We start from the raw sequence: 16,869 nt of genomic DNA, 5'->3' as shown, positions 1-16,869 counted from the left end.
TTTTTTTTTTTTTTTTACATATCTTCCACAGTAACAAAATCCCGATCGAATTCCTGGCAGGGAAGAGAAAGAGAGAGAAAGAGAAAGAGAGGAAGAGAGAGAGAGAAAGGAGGGGAAGTGGACTCATTTACGTCGAAACGAATTTAAATCTCCTATCGGCCGCAGGATTTGATTGAAAACGGGTCTCGGTTAACTACCAAACCCCCCGTTCGTGCACCAGACGTGAATTTCGAAACTTCCATTCATTTTTCACGTTGCTCCCCTATCCCCATCCTTCCTTTCTTCCTTTTATTTTCAACTCGGTTAATTCCGAACGAAACTTTCGTTGTTCACGATCCATTACCCGAAGAAATCACTTGTACAACGATAGATTGATTTTCTACTACTCCTTACCATAAGATTTTTATAACGTTGGATAGATAGAAAAAATCGACGTGTCATTCTGTCTTCGTAACAGAATCTACGAATTTATTTGATTGATCGATCGATTAATTCAAAAATTAATTCAAAAATTAATTCAAATTTCAGGATAATTTCAGTGAAGGAATCAAAGATTCGAGCATCGTTCGCGATCGACGAATTCAATAATTTCAAGCGTGAAATCGAACAACCACCAAGGGAAGTCGAAGTCGAGAATCGACTCGATGTTTCTCGATCTTCTTCTGCGGAGAAGGATCGAGGAACAATTTTCTCGCTTCTTAATCCGACAGGAATTCCGCGCAGGATCATCGAAACCGATTTACCTTCACCCCTGACCTTCCTGCAACCCGACATTCCTCGTTTCTCGGATCCAAACCAGCCTTTCTCCTTCGCTAATCTTGCTCCTTCTCGAGTCGAAAATCGGGCGGATTCGCGTTTCGAGAACGTATTACCAGCGGGATAGAAGCACTTTTATCTGAATTTCTAGACGGTTGGGGATCGCGGTTTCGATGGAAAATTCTGATGACTTGTGGGACGTCGCGTTAAAGGCGACGAAATTTCTCCTCTGAATATGTTTATTAATAATTTTCCACCTGCCCGGTTCCACGATCGTCCCGTATCCCGGTGTTTGCTCGATAAGAGGCCGGTTAAGGATCACACGAGGCTGCTCGTGAAATTTTCTCCTCCTTTCCTCCTTTTTAGGGGATTATGCGAGAATTCGCCCGGCGAATTTGCTTTCTTTCGTGCTTCCCAACCCGCCGGGGATATATCTCTTTTCTTATTTTCTTTATATCTCTTCTTCCTTTTGATGTTGCGGAGAGAAATTGAGAGGTTTTATGCAGATGGATTTGGAAAATGATAATTCAAAAATAAATAAGTAAATAAATATACGTGCTCAGAGACATGAATCAAAGACATAAATCATTTATAGTTTCATTGTTTTTTTTCTTATCGTAAGTAAAAATTTTACTTCTACATTCTTAAAATTCTATGTCTCTCCATAATTTTTAAATAATATCATAATAACTTGAACGAAATTTTTGATAAAAGATGATTTTAAATTGAATGAAACTTCAAAATAACGAAAGATTATTGCAAGATTAAAAAAAAAAAAAAATGCAAAGAGATGCAAGGAACGAGCGAACAAAAAAGCGAGAAAAAAAATGATCTTTCTTCAAACACAAAATCGATTCGAACAAGCGGATAATGAATTATGTAAATTCACGTGGATAGGCGGTGAATTTTGAAAATCGATTCGAAAAGAGGTACGTGGAAATTCCATCTCCTGGGAAAAACGCGTGCCTCGTGAAAGAGAGAAATTCGTGGATCGCACGTGACTTATCATCGTGATTAGTTTGCTCGATGCTCGAAATTTCCAACCAGCTCGACAAATTATCGGATATTAATTCTTCGTTTTCGCCACGTGACGCTATTATATAGTATATATAGTATAGATGCTATATATAGTAACACAGCTATAAAAAAATTAAAGATGACAAAAAAATTGTTTAATTAATTACATATTTATTGTAGATCGATGAAATGAAAATATTTCGATCGATTCGTTAACATTATAATTACCGATGCGACACTAGCGCCACGCGACAATTAACTAACTGATACTTATGCGGATGTATTCGTGAAATATTTTCGAAGAATCGATTCTAAAGATGAAAGCGAATATAAAAGTTGGCACACAAAAATAAAAATAAAAATTTATTTATAAATGCTGTTAATTTATAAACGCTTTGGAAAAGAGAGAAATTGAATAAAGAATGAGAATAAAAAAAAGAAAGATAAAAGAATCGTAAAATGGTAAAAAAAAAAAATGAGAAATGGAATATGAATGATCAGGAGCAACATTGGAAAAATTCGACCAGCTTCAACGAATTGCAGTTATTAATTCTCAGTTTTCACCATCGATCGTTCACTTGCCATTATTCAAAACTACCGGAAGCCACGTGGAAACGAATCGAACGATCCGGAAATATCGGCCATGCAAGTTGCACAGATCGGGAGGAAAAGTAATTAACGATAAATCCGTTTCGTGACATTTTTCCAACCATCTATAAAAATTTCTTCTCTGTTTTTATTTCCCCTTTTTTTGTATAATAAAAAATTATCCGGTGCAAGGAATATATGTATTTTAGAAATTACATTATTATTAAATTTTAAAAATAGAATATTATAATATTTCAAATATAGCAAATAGGGAAAAAAGGATTCTTGAATAAAAATTTTTAAATTATGAAATGAGAAAAATTCAAAATATTTAAAGAGCAGTGAATAAAAAAAGGTGAATGTGATTGAAAATAAAGATAAAAGATAAATCCGAAGATAATTTCTTGTTTCAATTTCATATCAAAGATGAATTGAAATTTATTGTTGATAAGCCAATATAGATTCAAAAATTCGAAAGCCAAAAATAAAATTCACTCAATCTCGATATCAAATCGAATTATTAAAAACATTTTAATAAAATATTTCACGTACCAACCAATCATTCGATAAATCGATGCAAGATCAAAAACAAAAATCTAAAAAGCTGATATTACCAAAAGAAGAGAAAAAAAGAAAAAACAATTGCGTAAATCAATGGCGAGATTGAATATTTCCAATCTGCAGCAAAAGTCATCGTAGAACAAAATCGATTCGTGCAATTACGCTCACGTGTACCAAGAAGCATGCGTTTTTTACATCTCAACGATTCAAGATCGATTCTTCGAGAATGGTTAGCGGTTACCAACGATTGGTACGATGACAAGGTACTATTAATGGCCACCGTTGATTAAAACGATTGGCTGTGAGTATACCGAGAGGGTTTTTACTACCACGCTCTCGTGTTCTCGCGCAATAAAAATATATCCTGATCGGTCACGGAGATGATAATTGTCGGTGGTAAAAATTAATCGTCCCGCAGCGAGAAAATTCGTTATAAAATAATCAAAGATCTTGCGATGTTGACAAGCGATAATTTTTTCTACGAATTGGAATCCGATATTAAATTGATATCCTTTTGTTGTGAAAATATTTATTCATCAAGAGTATACATGTGAAATATTGAAGTATGAAGTATCTTGAGCGATGAAAATGGATGGAGAATGATTTTATCATTCCTTTAAAGCTCAATGTTTAATCTGTTAAATTTTCGGTAAGAGAATGAAATGGTGATTTTTTTTTAGAATAAATTATAAATAACGATAAAAATAGATGTAATTAGCTTAATAACTAAGGATCAAAACAAATATAAAAGTTGGTATACAGAAATTTCGATTGAAGCTTATTATATTAAATTATAAGCTACTTTACGTAAGATGAAGTGAGAAGATAGAGAAAGATAGCTTCATCTCTGTTACACTATCACGCCACAGTGCGGCGCTCTGTGTCATCGTTTTATTATCTCTGTCTCATTTCGTTCAATACAACTTCAATTTCTTATAACGAATTGATGAAAAAACTTCAACCAAAATTTTCGTACGATTATTTTTATTAAATTTCTGTTTCGTACGTAAAAAATAATATTTTTTTTCCTTTAAAAATTAATGTAAAAATTATTGAATAATTAAAATAGAGAGTAAGAGTAGAAAAAGCAGATAAATAGCATCCAGGAGAAAACTTTTCTCTCAGTAACACAACACAATTATAGAACATTTTATATGCAGTAAAACTTCTACAAGCTATTATTTAGAATTGTGCTTTAAACCGTGCATGCTATAGGAAAAACGAAGTACTATACGTGCGGTAGAATTTATTTAAATTATTTCGTTGCTACAAATCTATTAAATTATTTTACTAAAAAAAATTATTCATAATTACACTTTAATTGTTAAAAGATTAATATTTAAAATTATAACAAGAACTATTTAAAACAGATACAAAGAAAATGGAAATAGTTTACGAATTTTATCAAGTTTTTATGGTTAGCCATTGCATGAAAATTAGAAAATACGATCACTTATAATATCACATGCTTGGAGGTATTCTATCATGTGATACACATTTTTCCTTTTAAAAGATTGATGGATCAGGTGAGCTAAATCCAACAAATATTGCATTACGTTTTACGGATAAATATAATTTTTGAAAATAGAAATAAAAAATTTAATTAAATGCATATATTATCGTTTCGAAAAAATGAAAATTTATCATCATTTCCATGAAGTTTCTTAAGTTAAAGTTCGTAAATACTTACTAATGAAACCACGCGAATATTAAAATTCAAAATTATTCTACAAGTTTCGAAATTTCTTCTGCATCTCCAAACTTCACACCTCTCTAACCTACTATTCGCTTAGAATTTCAACATTCAAATAAATTCTCATCTTAAATTTTATGAGATTCAAAAATACCAAGTTCCAATCTCTCTCGATATCTCTACACGTAACACCAATATTTTTACATAACATTAGGGAAAATTAAAATACTATTTCATCCAATAATAGATATCTTTTATATTTTCTACATTGAGATTAAATTAAAATAACCGCAAACCGAAACAATAAGAGGAGGAAGGGAGGAGAGAATTAAGTGAATCAGAGAAAAGCAACTTGCCAACAAAGCAAAAAAAAATCCAAGAAAAATTCTCAGCTAATACCATGGGCCGCGAACAACTCGGTCAATTTCCAAGTACACACCGAAAACTTGAGGCAATTTCTGATTGCGCTTATCTCCGGTTGCCAAAGAATCGGAGGGAAAAGTCAAACAGCGGACAACGATACGGAGATTCGAAAGTTGGCGTTGGCCAGCGTGGGGAAGAGATCGGGCATCGACTTTTGCCACGTAATCCCACCGTTATTCATAGCCACGGCATTACCGAACTTCGTAAGTAGGATTACAGGAAGCAGCAGTAACCCAGGGCCGTTTCCTTTCCACCCGCACAGAAATCACAGAAGGAACCTTCCTCCCGTTAAGGAAGAAACTTCTTAAACCATCCTGCACCCACGATTTCCCTCCTTTCGTTTCGACTCCTCTCACTCAATTTTTTCTCACCGGTTCTCCTTTGCCCATTCTCTTCTCCGCGAGGTTTCGCGCTGGATTTCGAGCTATCCCCTTTGATTGCGCGTTTTTTGTGCAGAGGATAATAAAAAGGGGGAAAGAATTTTCTTTTTTGGGGGTGGATTAATCAACTGATGTGACTTTTTTTTTTTATTTATTTCAGATTTTATTTTATTTTAAAAAGATTCCTCTATCTTGGATTTTTAAAAATGTAAAATTTCTTGCGTTGGGATAATTAATGATACGTTCGATTGTAAATAATTTGAAATTTTCTTTAAATCAACGTAATTTGAAAACAATTAAATTTTAATCAAAGTACTCGATGAATTAAAATATGTGAGTGCTATTTTTTCTTGCGAAGAATTTACTATCGTATTGCATAGAATAGAAAGAAAAAAAAAAAGGAAAAATGAGGTTGGAATTTTATTATCCTAGCAATTCTTCGTGAAAAAAAAAAAAGAAAAAAGGATCTATATACTGTTTTCAAATAAATATCAATATTTAAAATAACAAAATTATCAGAAGAGAAGAAGAAAGGAAATTATTCCAAATTATTAATCTGCTTAAGTTAATTCGCAACAAGAATTTGTGGATCATCAGCTCTATTTCGAACAAAGCAACAACAACATCTGCACACTGCATAAAACAAAAATTTAACAAATTTAAAAAATTATTTCCAACAGAGATCCTGTTTGGAAATAATTCTCCATTTAAGAATACCGGCAACAACATCGAAAAAGACACAAAGAAATCCATTCGCAATTAAAGGCTGTTTCGCAACACCGCCTTAAGCATCCGTCGCTGATCGATTCGAAACGTTTTACGCTTCTTTTATTCTATCCAACGCTTGCCGGGAATCGACTACAACTTTTTTTCCTTCCCAAGAAAAGAAAACCGTGTTACTGGATGTCCGTGACATTAGAAACTCGTGATTTTACAGGGATAAAGGTGCTCATCTCTTTCTCTCCCGGATACGAGGATTTCGAATATTCGCTGATTCAGCTGTATGCTGAACGTCATGAAGTATGAAGTAACTGAAATACTGTTAGTTTTGATAATGATGGATCAAAAGATGCACGCGTGAAAGTCTCGTAAGATATTCTCTCGATTCATCTCGTTAAGACGTGTCTCTCGATGATAAATGAAACGTGAATGGAACGAGAATCGAAGAAATGAAACGAATACAATGCGAATAATCGTCATAATGCAGGATGATTGATCTATTAATTAGCCCTTTCGAAGCGTTAAACTCGCTTGTTCATCTCATAAAATTATATAATAATAAATATCGTAAGTGAAAATTTATGAAGATACGATAAATAATTGTTTAATCGTTCGTCAAATAATCGATTATTAAAATCTGGGTTAATAAAAATCGAGGTAGTAGCTTTGTCTAATTAGACTCTATATTATTGATATTAATTTAATATTAATAAATTATTTACAAATTCGTACATTCATCGTGGCGAGTAGAAATTATGATGTTCTTTGAAAATTAAAATAAGAATCTGAAGAGCTTCTTAGAGTTTTTAACAAAGAATTCATGTTAAAGTATATGAAAATTCTTTACGTAGCACGATGGCACGAGCAGAATTTTGTTATTAAAAGCGCGCGTCGCGGGGAAGATAGAGAAGAAAAATATTTGACTCGAAAACGCGCCAGTTTTTCTTGCGCGTGAGATAAGTTACTTCGTTAAAAAATAATTTCGAAAGTATGAGCCACGAGCTTATAAATAACAAGTGAAATATTATTTTGCACGAGAGAAAAAGAAAAGTAGAACGCATGTACAGATAAAAAAAAAAAAGATAAATACGATCTTCAATTCTTTTTCAAACATTTTTCAAACCGAAAATTCCTAATACGAGGATAAACATTAAAATTAATTTCTTCTCGGCCCATAAAACTACTCTTTTTATATACACACAGCGTAATAATATTACAAAGTACGTTTTAACACTTTAAATTCTTACTGATGCTAAAGAATAATTACAATAAATTACAATTTTCCAAAAAGATTATAATTTAGTCGCGATTCATCAGCACTCACGATTTTTCAAAAAGAGAGAAAAAATATTTCTGATGGATACGTTATATATATATATATATATAATACATTTTGAAAACGATGATTGTTCATAAGAAAAATGGATATTCGCATATCCGATATTCCGACTGAGAGAGATAAATCCGAAAATAAAATCTGACGAGCAACCTATCGCTGGATCGCACAAAAGTGCGAAACGTCGATTGTCCTGAGAGGATGCGGGTGGAATCATCCTGGCCGCATCAGAGAATAACGAATAATCGCCGCGTGGTGGTCGGTGTAAAACCGCCGAAAACCCGATAATTGTTATACGTTCGTTCGATAATTAGCATTCTATCGGCGACCACCGATAATTTCCCGAACGAAAAAGTTCCATCGCCCCATCCAAAGGGAATTCGTTCGGTTTTCATCGGGGAATCAAGGGGTTCAATCGCGTATAATTCGATTAATTTTCCAGAGTATTGGCCGGCTGATAATTTGCTATATAAATTCATGGAAATTTCATTCGTGGAAAGAAATTATAATATCGCGAGTGTGCGGGGGAGGGAGAGAGAGAGATTCGAATATATTTATTTTGGAAAAGAGGATGGAATGGAAAGTGAAGACAATGGCTGCTGTTATTTTAGTCAACGATCGATACGATAACAAAGACGATCTAGTTTCTGAATGATTGAATATTTATGCTCCTTCCTTTTCTTTATTTCTTCGCGTTTGAATTAAATTTTATTGTTTCGCTTCGATTTTCTTTTGTTTTTGAATAAATACGAATAATGTATAGTGATTTGCATCAATTTTACGTATTCGTGAAGAAGCAAGCAAGGTATGAACATCTCTTTCCATTTCTTTTATTTTAAAAAATGTACGCGCTTCTCAATCATTTTCATTCGTATGTTTCTTTTCTGGAACACGTTTTATGAAATATACGTATATAATTGAATAATCAATTTTGACTTCACGTTAAACCCTTCTTCGGAACAACTTTCACCTATCTGTATCCTCGAAGATATAAATTCATTCTGTGGTTGAGTTTGACCTTGGACTCGGTATAATCCTCCCACCGAAGCCAGGAATGCGGACTTTCACGACACACGCGCGCATTCCAAAGAGCGCGACATCCTTCCACGTGCTCGACACCCACGCGGGCAGTCCTCGCGCGTCCATAAAACCGATATCGCGACCTCGAGGCTGCAATTGATCGCTTCATCATCGAAATTATCATGAAATTATCAAATCGGGAGCAAACCGACCAACCGCTCTCGCTTTCGTAGAAAATACGATGGTATCTGATTTTATCTGAATTGGAATTAGAGATCTCTAAAATCAAAGAGAGAGAGAGAGAGAGAATAATGTAAAAAAAAAGGTATGTAAAAAAAATAATTTTTGAAAACGTTCTAAATTATTTTTCATCGTAAGTATCTATGAAAATTTATATTCTTTCGTGCATATCGATTTTAATTAATAAAATCGTATATCATTAAATTATACACCACGTATAATTTAAATTTAGATTCAATTCAATATCGAGGATTTGAAAAATACTTTTCCTTTCTTTTTTTTCTTAAATTACAGACCTTAAATAAGATCTTTAATACAAGTATTCAAGTATAAAGTATCAACGAATTAACGAGAGAAAAATATTCACCCTTTCAAATTATTTATCCCTAAAGCAACAGCTTTTCTCTCGTTTCTTTAGAATTTCACGCGTTATTTCATTACTTCATTATTTCAGAAGTGGAAAAATCAAATTCTCTCCTCCCTCTCCTCCCTTCTCCTCCCCGTCAGAAAAAGGAAAAATGGATCACACTTAAGAATTCATTCGACATCGCGATCATCCTCTCCATTAAAGTGAAATACCGCGAAGCCAAGAGATTGTAAATAAGTAAGTAAGTAAGTGAGCGAGCGAGCGACGGAATTTTTTTTGCGGGGCCGCAAGCTGCATCAAGATATCTTGGAAGCCGCAGACACGATAATCGCCATCCGTGACCTTACCGTGGTACGTTTAACCTATGCTAAGGGCGCTTTTTCATCGTCGACTACTCAGCGTGTTTGAAGATGACGCCTCGAGTGGAAGGATGATACCATTCTTCATATTTAAGAGGATCAGGTTGCTTATGATTGCTTAAGATCTGCCCTCTTGCCTCGCTTGTCCAATTTTTTCCAGCCGAGATATACATTGGGGGGGAAAGGGGGAAGATAGACACTTTAATTTGTTTGAGAATTTGCAATGTTGCAACGTAATCGATTTGAAGATGTTTTTAGAAATGTTCGATTTGTGAGTCGAGTGTCTCTTTGATCACTTGGGTGATTACGATTCTAAGTTCCAGGGATTTTGTGATCGTTGGATTTATTAAATTCGATGAAAAAGTTAAACGATATAATGATCGTCGAAATCGAATGAATGGAACAAAATTTGAATTGAATTGAATGGATTCAAAATGGTTAAATCCAATTTTCACTTCAATGTTAAAATTTCCACGTTATAAAATATTTATATTTAATCTTCGTTTTATCTATCTCGAGTTTATCATTTGAAATATTTCGTTTGATTTTTCGAAATATCGTGTTTTGGATATATATAATTTAAGTAGCAAAAAAGAGATCGATTTTTCTGAATGCATTAAAACAAAACTTTGTTATGGAACACGCGATATGGATGTTTAAAATGTATCAAACTTTTTCGTTTGTGTTGGGTAAGCAAATTCGCGACAATTCTTGATTCAACCTTTTACCTCTGGCTATTCGATCAAAAGTCCATTTACTTTCCATTTAAATTTGCCGCGTTATCCACTGCTCTTTGAAAAAAACCTATGCGATTTAAGCTCGAACCTCTCTCGCCCATTCTTCGTTACAAATTTTTGAATTTTAAAGAAAAATCCAATTAAAAGTACGTTTCTCGTAAAAATTGTTAAATGCAATTTAAGCAACTTTATCATCTTTTTTAAAAATTTCCCTAAACCTAACCTAACTTTATTCTCCAAATTTTGGGACACGAGAAAAGGAAAAAGAAGAATATTGAGATATTAACGATATTCGTAACGCGAAATTTTCGTGGAAAAATTTGCGAAATTAAACGAAGTCGAAAGTAAAGTTTTAGGAGAATGATCGATCACGTGGAGAGGTTAGAACACAGCTGGACAGTCATTAAGCAACGTCGTCGCCCTTAATGCCGACGGAGACACTTAAAAAGTAATTTACCGGTTGCACTCGTGAAAAAGGAAACGCGACGTCGGCTGGAAGTCGCGATTCTCAACGTTAATTGGAAACACCGGAACGTCAGCGAGTATCGGGACAGCTGGCAGAGGAGAAAAAAGGATCTTTTTGGTCGGAGAAAGATCAAAGGATCGCGAACTTTCTAGCGGTTTCTTTTCGCGTATTGATTAGCGATGAAAAACAAAATTTTTCTTTTTTATATTTTATTTAATTGCATAGATTCACTATTTATTTTTTTCAATTAAATAATCGTTGAAAATATATCGATAGAAAATTAAGATTTTCGATTATTCGAAAGTGACTTAAATAAGAAATATATAATTCACAAAATTATTATTAAAGTTTCTAAATATTAAGGAGTATCGAATATACATTAATTTCCCGATCTTCAAAGGTTATATTTTTAACAAATTTAGTTAAAAACTTAATTTATATTTTTCAAAATGTATTATTTAAAAATAAACGAGTACGAAGAATTTAATTCGAGTTCACGACACAAGCTTCAAAAGGTAAAAGATTAAATCAGATCATGTTATATAGGTTATGTTCTGTAGACCAAATCATAATTTAAAATTAATATACTTTTTTTTCTTTTTCCTCATTATTGGTCAATTTACATACATAAAATTAAAGTTACGTTTATCACAAAAGTTATCATCTTGCCAAAATTTCATCCCTTATGAGTAAACAGCATACAGTCGTTTTACAAAGGGAATCGAGTGGTGGAGGGGAATCGTGGTCGTCGTGACGATCCATCCTCTCAAAGTTTATTAAGCTAATTAACGCGGTTGGACCACGAGGACAAAGGGAGGAAAATGGTTAGCATTTCAACTCGTGCACTCGTCAAAGAAAACAAGTTTCCATCTTGGAGTTTAGGCGTATTCGAAATCTCGATTTTTATTTAAAGGAATAATATTATTTTCTCGTTTATTCGAACCCTTTGTTCGAAGGACACAAAGGACTGGGCCAGGCATGGATACTCGGCCCAATGGTACACGATATCCGCGTATCAGTTCGAACACGTGTGCACCCTGTGAGATACGGTATCCATTGTCTATTAGCAACACGTGCACTTCCGGAACTGAGATTAGCGTGAGCCAGAAGGTAAGCAGATGATTAAAAAAATTTTTATGTGGAGTAGTTTTATATAGAAACCTCTTTTTTTTTTTTAATAATTTAATCAGCAGAAAGATAGTTTGATATCTTGAAATATTATTTATTATTGTTGTTATTATTGCTATTTTTTTCTAGTTGAGTTTTTTCTAGTTTTTTTTCTAGAGAGTTTTTTTCTAATTAAGGCAGAAGGGAAAAAAATAGTAAAATATCATTAATTTATATCAGAGACGAGAAGAAATTACGTAAATCTCTTTGAAGTTTTCATCGTGTAAAAAAATAAATTTGGATTTAGAATCTACGAGTTTGAAGTATTTTATCGTGATAAAATACGAAATTAAAAGAGAGATATTATAATTCTATACTAATGCAACGAATGTTCTTGCAGAACATGTGACTGAATTCACCAGACCGAGCTATTATTGTCCCAGGACACGTACACGAATGACAGAACTGAAATTAGCGTTATCAAAGCGCCCATATTGGGTGCACAGTGAACTCGTGAAACGTCCATTATGCGGATTGGTTCGCTAAATAAATGTTTCATCAGAATTATTAGGAATCTTCTATTGTTGATTTGCCAATATACAATCGACCTTAATAAATGGTACGTGTATTTATATTCGAATTTATTGATACAGATGAAACAAAGCAACAACGTTGTGAAATTAATATTATAGATATACCCTAACGATCCGTTAGAGAATTATACGTGATAAATTAAACTAAGCAATCACTAAATTTTAAATAAATTCACCTTTCTGTTATTCAAACGAATTTATTACTATTATACTTGGAAAATGTTTATTAATTTCCTAAAAAAAATAATAATTATGAATAAAATATCTTAAAATTTGTTCTAAACTAAATTTTTCCTTAATAATAAATTTTATCAACAGGATATTGATTCAAACAAATTCTCGAATGATTCAATCTATAATAAATAATATTTCCTACTTAATCTTGAAACAGAATGAAAAAGAAAATTTCTACATTCTCTTTACTTGCACTCTCTCTCGTTTGGATATAACGAATTGAAGAGGAAAAAGATTCTCATATTCTATTCATTACTCGGTACTACTACGGTGTCACTATTGCTCAAACGAAATGACAAACGATGCTCGTTAAATCGAAGGCAATCCCGTTTGTAGAGGTGGATTTCTGCTTACTCGAAAGTGCATCTCGAAGCACTTACGTAAGCAGTGACCTATTAACTTAAGATACGCGCGAATCGACGACGCTACAGAAATTATCGGCGGCGATGATTATCAAAGCGTCGAGTAGGCCCTACAACCGACCGATTTACCGAGTTAATTAAATGTGCTTTCCCTCGGTTACCTAGTTCGCGTGCAACCAACCACGCATCGTTAAATCGCGATCAAGCATAAAAATCGAATCACCTATCGAGCACAACCAATTTTCCTTCGATTTAACTCGAATGACCCATTGTTCGAGAGCAAAAGAAGACGTTATATCGAGAGGATGGATTTAGAACTAGTTTATTATTCTGAAAAAAATGTATTTTGAGAAAAATATTTATATATAAATAATTAAGAAATTGTGTTATCCCTATTGAAAAAATATATTTGCACTTTGTTCGTATTTCTAAAAATAAAAATTATTTTTAAAAATAAGAATATGCGTATGTTACCAGATAATTAATTAATAATCGTTATTCGTATAAATTTTTAATTTTTAAAATTTTTTTTAGGTTATTTTTCCCTCGAGATTAGAACGAAAAATTCACTTTTAGTGACGAGGTAAGGATGGTAAGAAAAAATAATATTCTAAAATAGTGAAACTTACCTTCGTGAATCGTGAGAACGTTCTAGGTTCACAGCTTCCGATCCGACGAGACGATCGACTTCCGTTCGCTATTCATCAGCTCTCGTTCCCTATATACGAGAAGACAATCTCTCACGAAGTTGTCGGGCCCGGGCCGTGAAAGTTTTAGGAACCGAGCCGGAAAACTGTTACTCGCGTAGACACTCACGCCTCGGTGGCTCTGAAAATAAAAGAATCAGAATCTGGTAAGCAACGTGGTGAAGCGATTAAACTCGTGAAATTTTCTCTCTATTTTTTTAAGTACAATCTCTATCTCGGAACAGAACGATTATAAAATTCATTGTTTTTCCTTGGAAATGAAATTTTAAATCGCGTATTTGGATTAAAGTTTCTTATTTTTTTTTTTTTTTATTTAAGGCGATAGAAAAAAAATAAGCGGTAATTATTAAGGTGATTAATTAAGATGATAGATAAAGGAACTATAAATTACGTTAAATATTGCGTGATAACTTAATTGGCGTGTTATTAAAGAAAATAAGGTGTTTCGAGGCTGGAACGCCTAAGTGAGTAGTATTGACCGATGCGTAGTCAGACATTCCACACAAGGATCTCTTTATAGAGAAAATTAAAAGCTATTATTGAATTTAATGTATTTGCGTTAATTTTAAAATTTTTATTCGTTTCTTTCTATCGCATAATCCATTAATTTAACAAAAAGACTACACTATTTTTCTTTTTCAATAATAAAATTCTACTTTATTTTCGTAATTTCGTACATTTAAAAAATGACTGAATATTAAACAAATTCTAAATTTTCCATTCCATAAAATTTTAAATATCTTGAAGAGAGTAAAAAAAAATTTTCGATCGAGAATTCGAAAGATATTAATTTGAAACTTGAAGGATATTAGAAAATTGGAATGTTTGAAGATTATAAAAATGAAAATCTGAAACTTAAAATATATTTGAAAATTTATAAAAAATTTGTGATTTCATGTGCACGATTCTTTCTCCAACATTCTCTCCGAAGCCAAAATAAGCCAAAATATTCTCTGGTTATTTATCGCCTTGTTGCTCCCTCTTAAATAATATAAAATAATATGAATATAACAATCACTTATACACATTTTATTTCGCGCTTCAAAGGCGGAACGTGGCTCGTGATAATTATAACAGAGGTGCGCATGCACATACACGGAAAAGCGAGACATTGCTCACACCATTCTTTTCGAAGAGGAGTGCGAGAAAAAGAACGAGGAAGTTGGAGGGGCGAATTGAAAAAAGGCAGAGAAGAAGGGATTCGATAATAAAGAAAAATCAAGAGGAAATCAAATTTGTCTCGTCGTTCGAGATATTCGCATATAATAGCCAACAAAGGATAAAGGAAAAGAGCCTCTAGTGAGATGAACGAAAAAGAAAAGGAGGGGAGGATGATAATAATTACAATCACGTTCGTTCTCGTGATCCTTGATAAGGAGGACAAAGAAGTGATAACAAATATGAGAGAAAACAACGATTCTATTATAATTCGGTGGACAACCTCATATATTTTTCCATTATTAAATTTACGAATTTATAAATTTTCTGAAATTAATTTTTTTTTTAATCAACCTTGTTAGAACAAATAATTAGAAGCAATTAAACGCACTATATGTTATATATGTTGCAAAGAAAACGTATGATGTGATAACGTTAAAAAAAGGAAATGTTTAGAATGAGGATATCATAAATATTCATATATGCAAATCGGTATAAAATTGGAATATGCGAGTGTTGGATATTTATTCCTATATTTGTTATAAATGGAATAATAATAAAATAATTAATATTGGCAAATTTGGAATAATGGGAATGAAATTACCGATGCAATTTTATCGACGCTTTTACGGCTCGCTTGAGGCGACTTTCTATTAAAATTTCTATGAAAACAAAGTATATTATAGTCAATAACTAGTAGAAGAAGTAAAATTGTTAACTTGAAAAAAAAGATTCTTCTCAATCCCCTGCATCCTCTGCATATTTATGGATATACGAATACATTTCATTTTATACAGTTGCAGAAATTACATAAGCCATCAAAAATTTCCACATCGTTGGATATATTTCCTTCGTTTCTTTCTTGTTCCTTCTTCTTTCATTATCCTCTTTCACCGCAAAGAATAATATATCTCTCTTGTTTATTATTTACCGTTTACTCGAAAAATAACGATAATGACGAGTTTAATTAAACTCTCCGCCCTTTGGTGGAAGAAAAAAATGAAGGGATTACCATTGAAGAAGCATTCAGAAATGTTTTCACGTAAACGAAACGAGTTTCTTAGATCCCCCTTCTGAATAAGACCCGGGGAGAAATGTAAAGGAATGGAATTGGAGCAAAGAGCAAACGATACGCAGGGGACAACATAAGCTGCAAACCTATACCCTTTGATTATTCATTATAACGTTATTGGTCGAGGAACTTTCTTAAAAGTTATAGCTTTTAAGAAAAGAAAAAAAGAAGAAATAATATATTTAGAATAAATAATTGAAATAAATTTAACAACAAGACAAACATCCGTTAATAACATATTGCATTATTCGTTACAGAAACAAAAGCATCTCACGAAAATTAATAATCGCAATAATTTCTAAAAACGTGATATAATGGAATCTCTTCATATTCTTCACATTTGTTTTAATAAGGAATCCAATATTCATTCCAAAAAAAAATCCACTAAAGCTTAAGTTTAATAAATGTTATTTTAATCGAGTCTCGATTCAAGACCGATCCTTTCTCCTTTCTCCTTCTTCGATTCTTATTTAAAAAAAAAAAAACGAAATTAATTCTATTTCATTTTTCAGGAACGAATTAACAAGTGAATACAGAATATTCGTAGCGTTACCGTTACGTTTCCCCGTAGTGGGATTCGTCGCGGCAAGGGATTACAGTTTTTATTCGAAACGACAAGAAGCGAGGAATCTGGAAAGGTTTAAACACGGGGCAAGGCTTCGAGCGACACCGGTGAACCGCTCAAAGACGGACGGAAACAGGAAGGTGGACATTGTGACTAAGCGTCAACGACAGTAGAAATACCGGTTACGCGGCTGACCGTGGAACATGCACGGATAAAATCCCTGCCGGCTTAACGACCCAGACGCGTTTCGCCATGCCACAGACCCAGCTTCAATTCCACCCCTCGAGTCTGTGTGGCCGACGAATAAGGCGGGAAAAACGTTTTTACGCGACGCTGAAAAACTCGCGCACTTCCCTCTTCCACTTTCTTCCGAGATTTTCCGTTGAAAGGAATAATCCTCACCTCTTC

At 33.2% G+C, this 16,869-nt stretch overlaps 1 protein-coding gene across 5 annotated transcripts in view; it reads right to left on the bottom strand.

The window, feature by feature from the left end:
* Positions 1 to 16,869, bottom strand: part of LOC122712191 (putative polypeptide N-acetylgalactosaminyltransferase 9) — a 302,022-nt gene that overhangs the window by 145,266 nt on the left and 139,887 nt on the right. For all 5 annotated transcript variants that reach the window (XM_043931628.1, XM_043931624.1, XM_043931623.1 and 2 more), the window contains one exon: positions 13,589 to 13,787. The gene's annotated coding sequence lies outside the window, so the exon portion shown is untranslated. The remainder of the gene's footprint in view (positions 1 to 13,588; positions 13,788 to 16,869) is intronic.

Source organism: Apis laboriosa, unplaced genomic scaffold (assembly GCF_014066325.1).
Source record: "Apis laboriosa isolate Shangri-la unplaced genomic scaffold, ASM1406632v1 scaffold19_cov150, whole genome shotgun sequence".
NCBI lineage: Eukaryota > Metazoa > Arthropoda > Insecta > Hymenoptera > Apidae > Apis > Apis laboriosa.
This window is presented reverse-complemented; position numbering and strand designations above follow the sequence as displayed.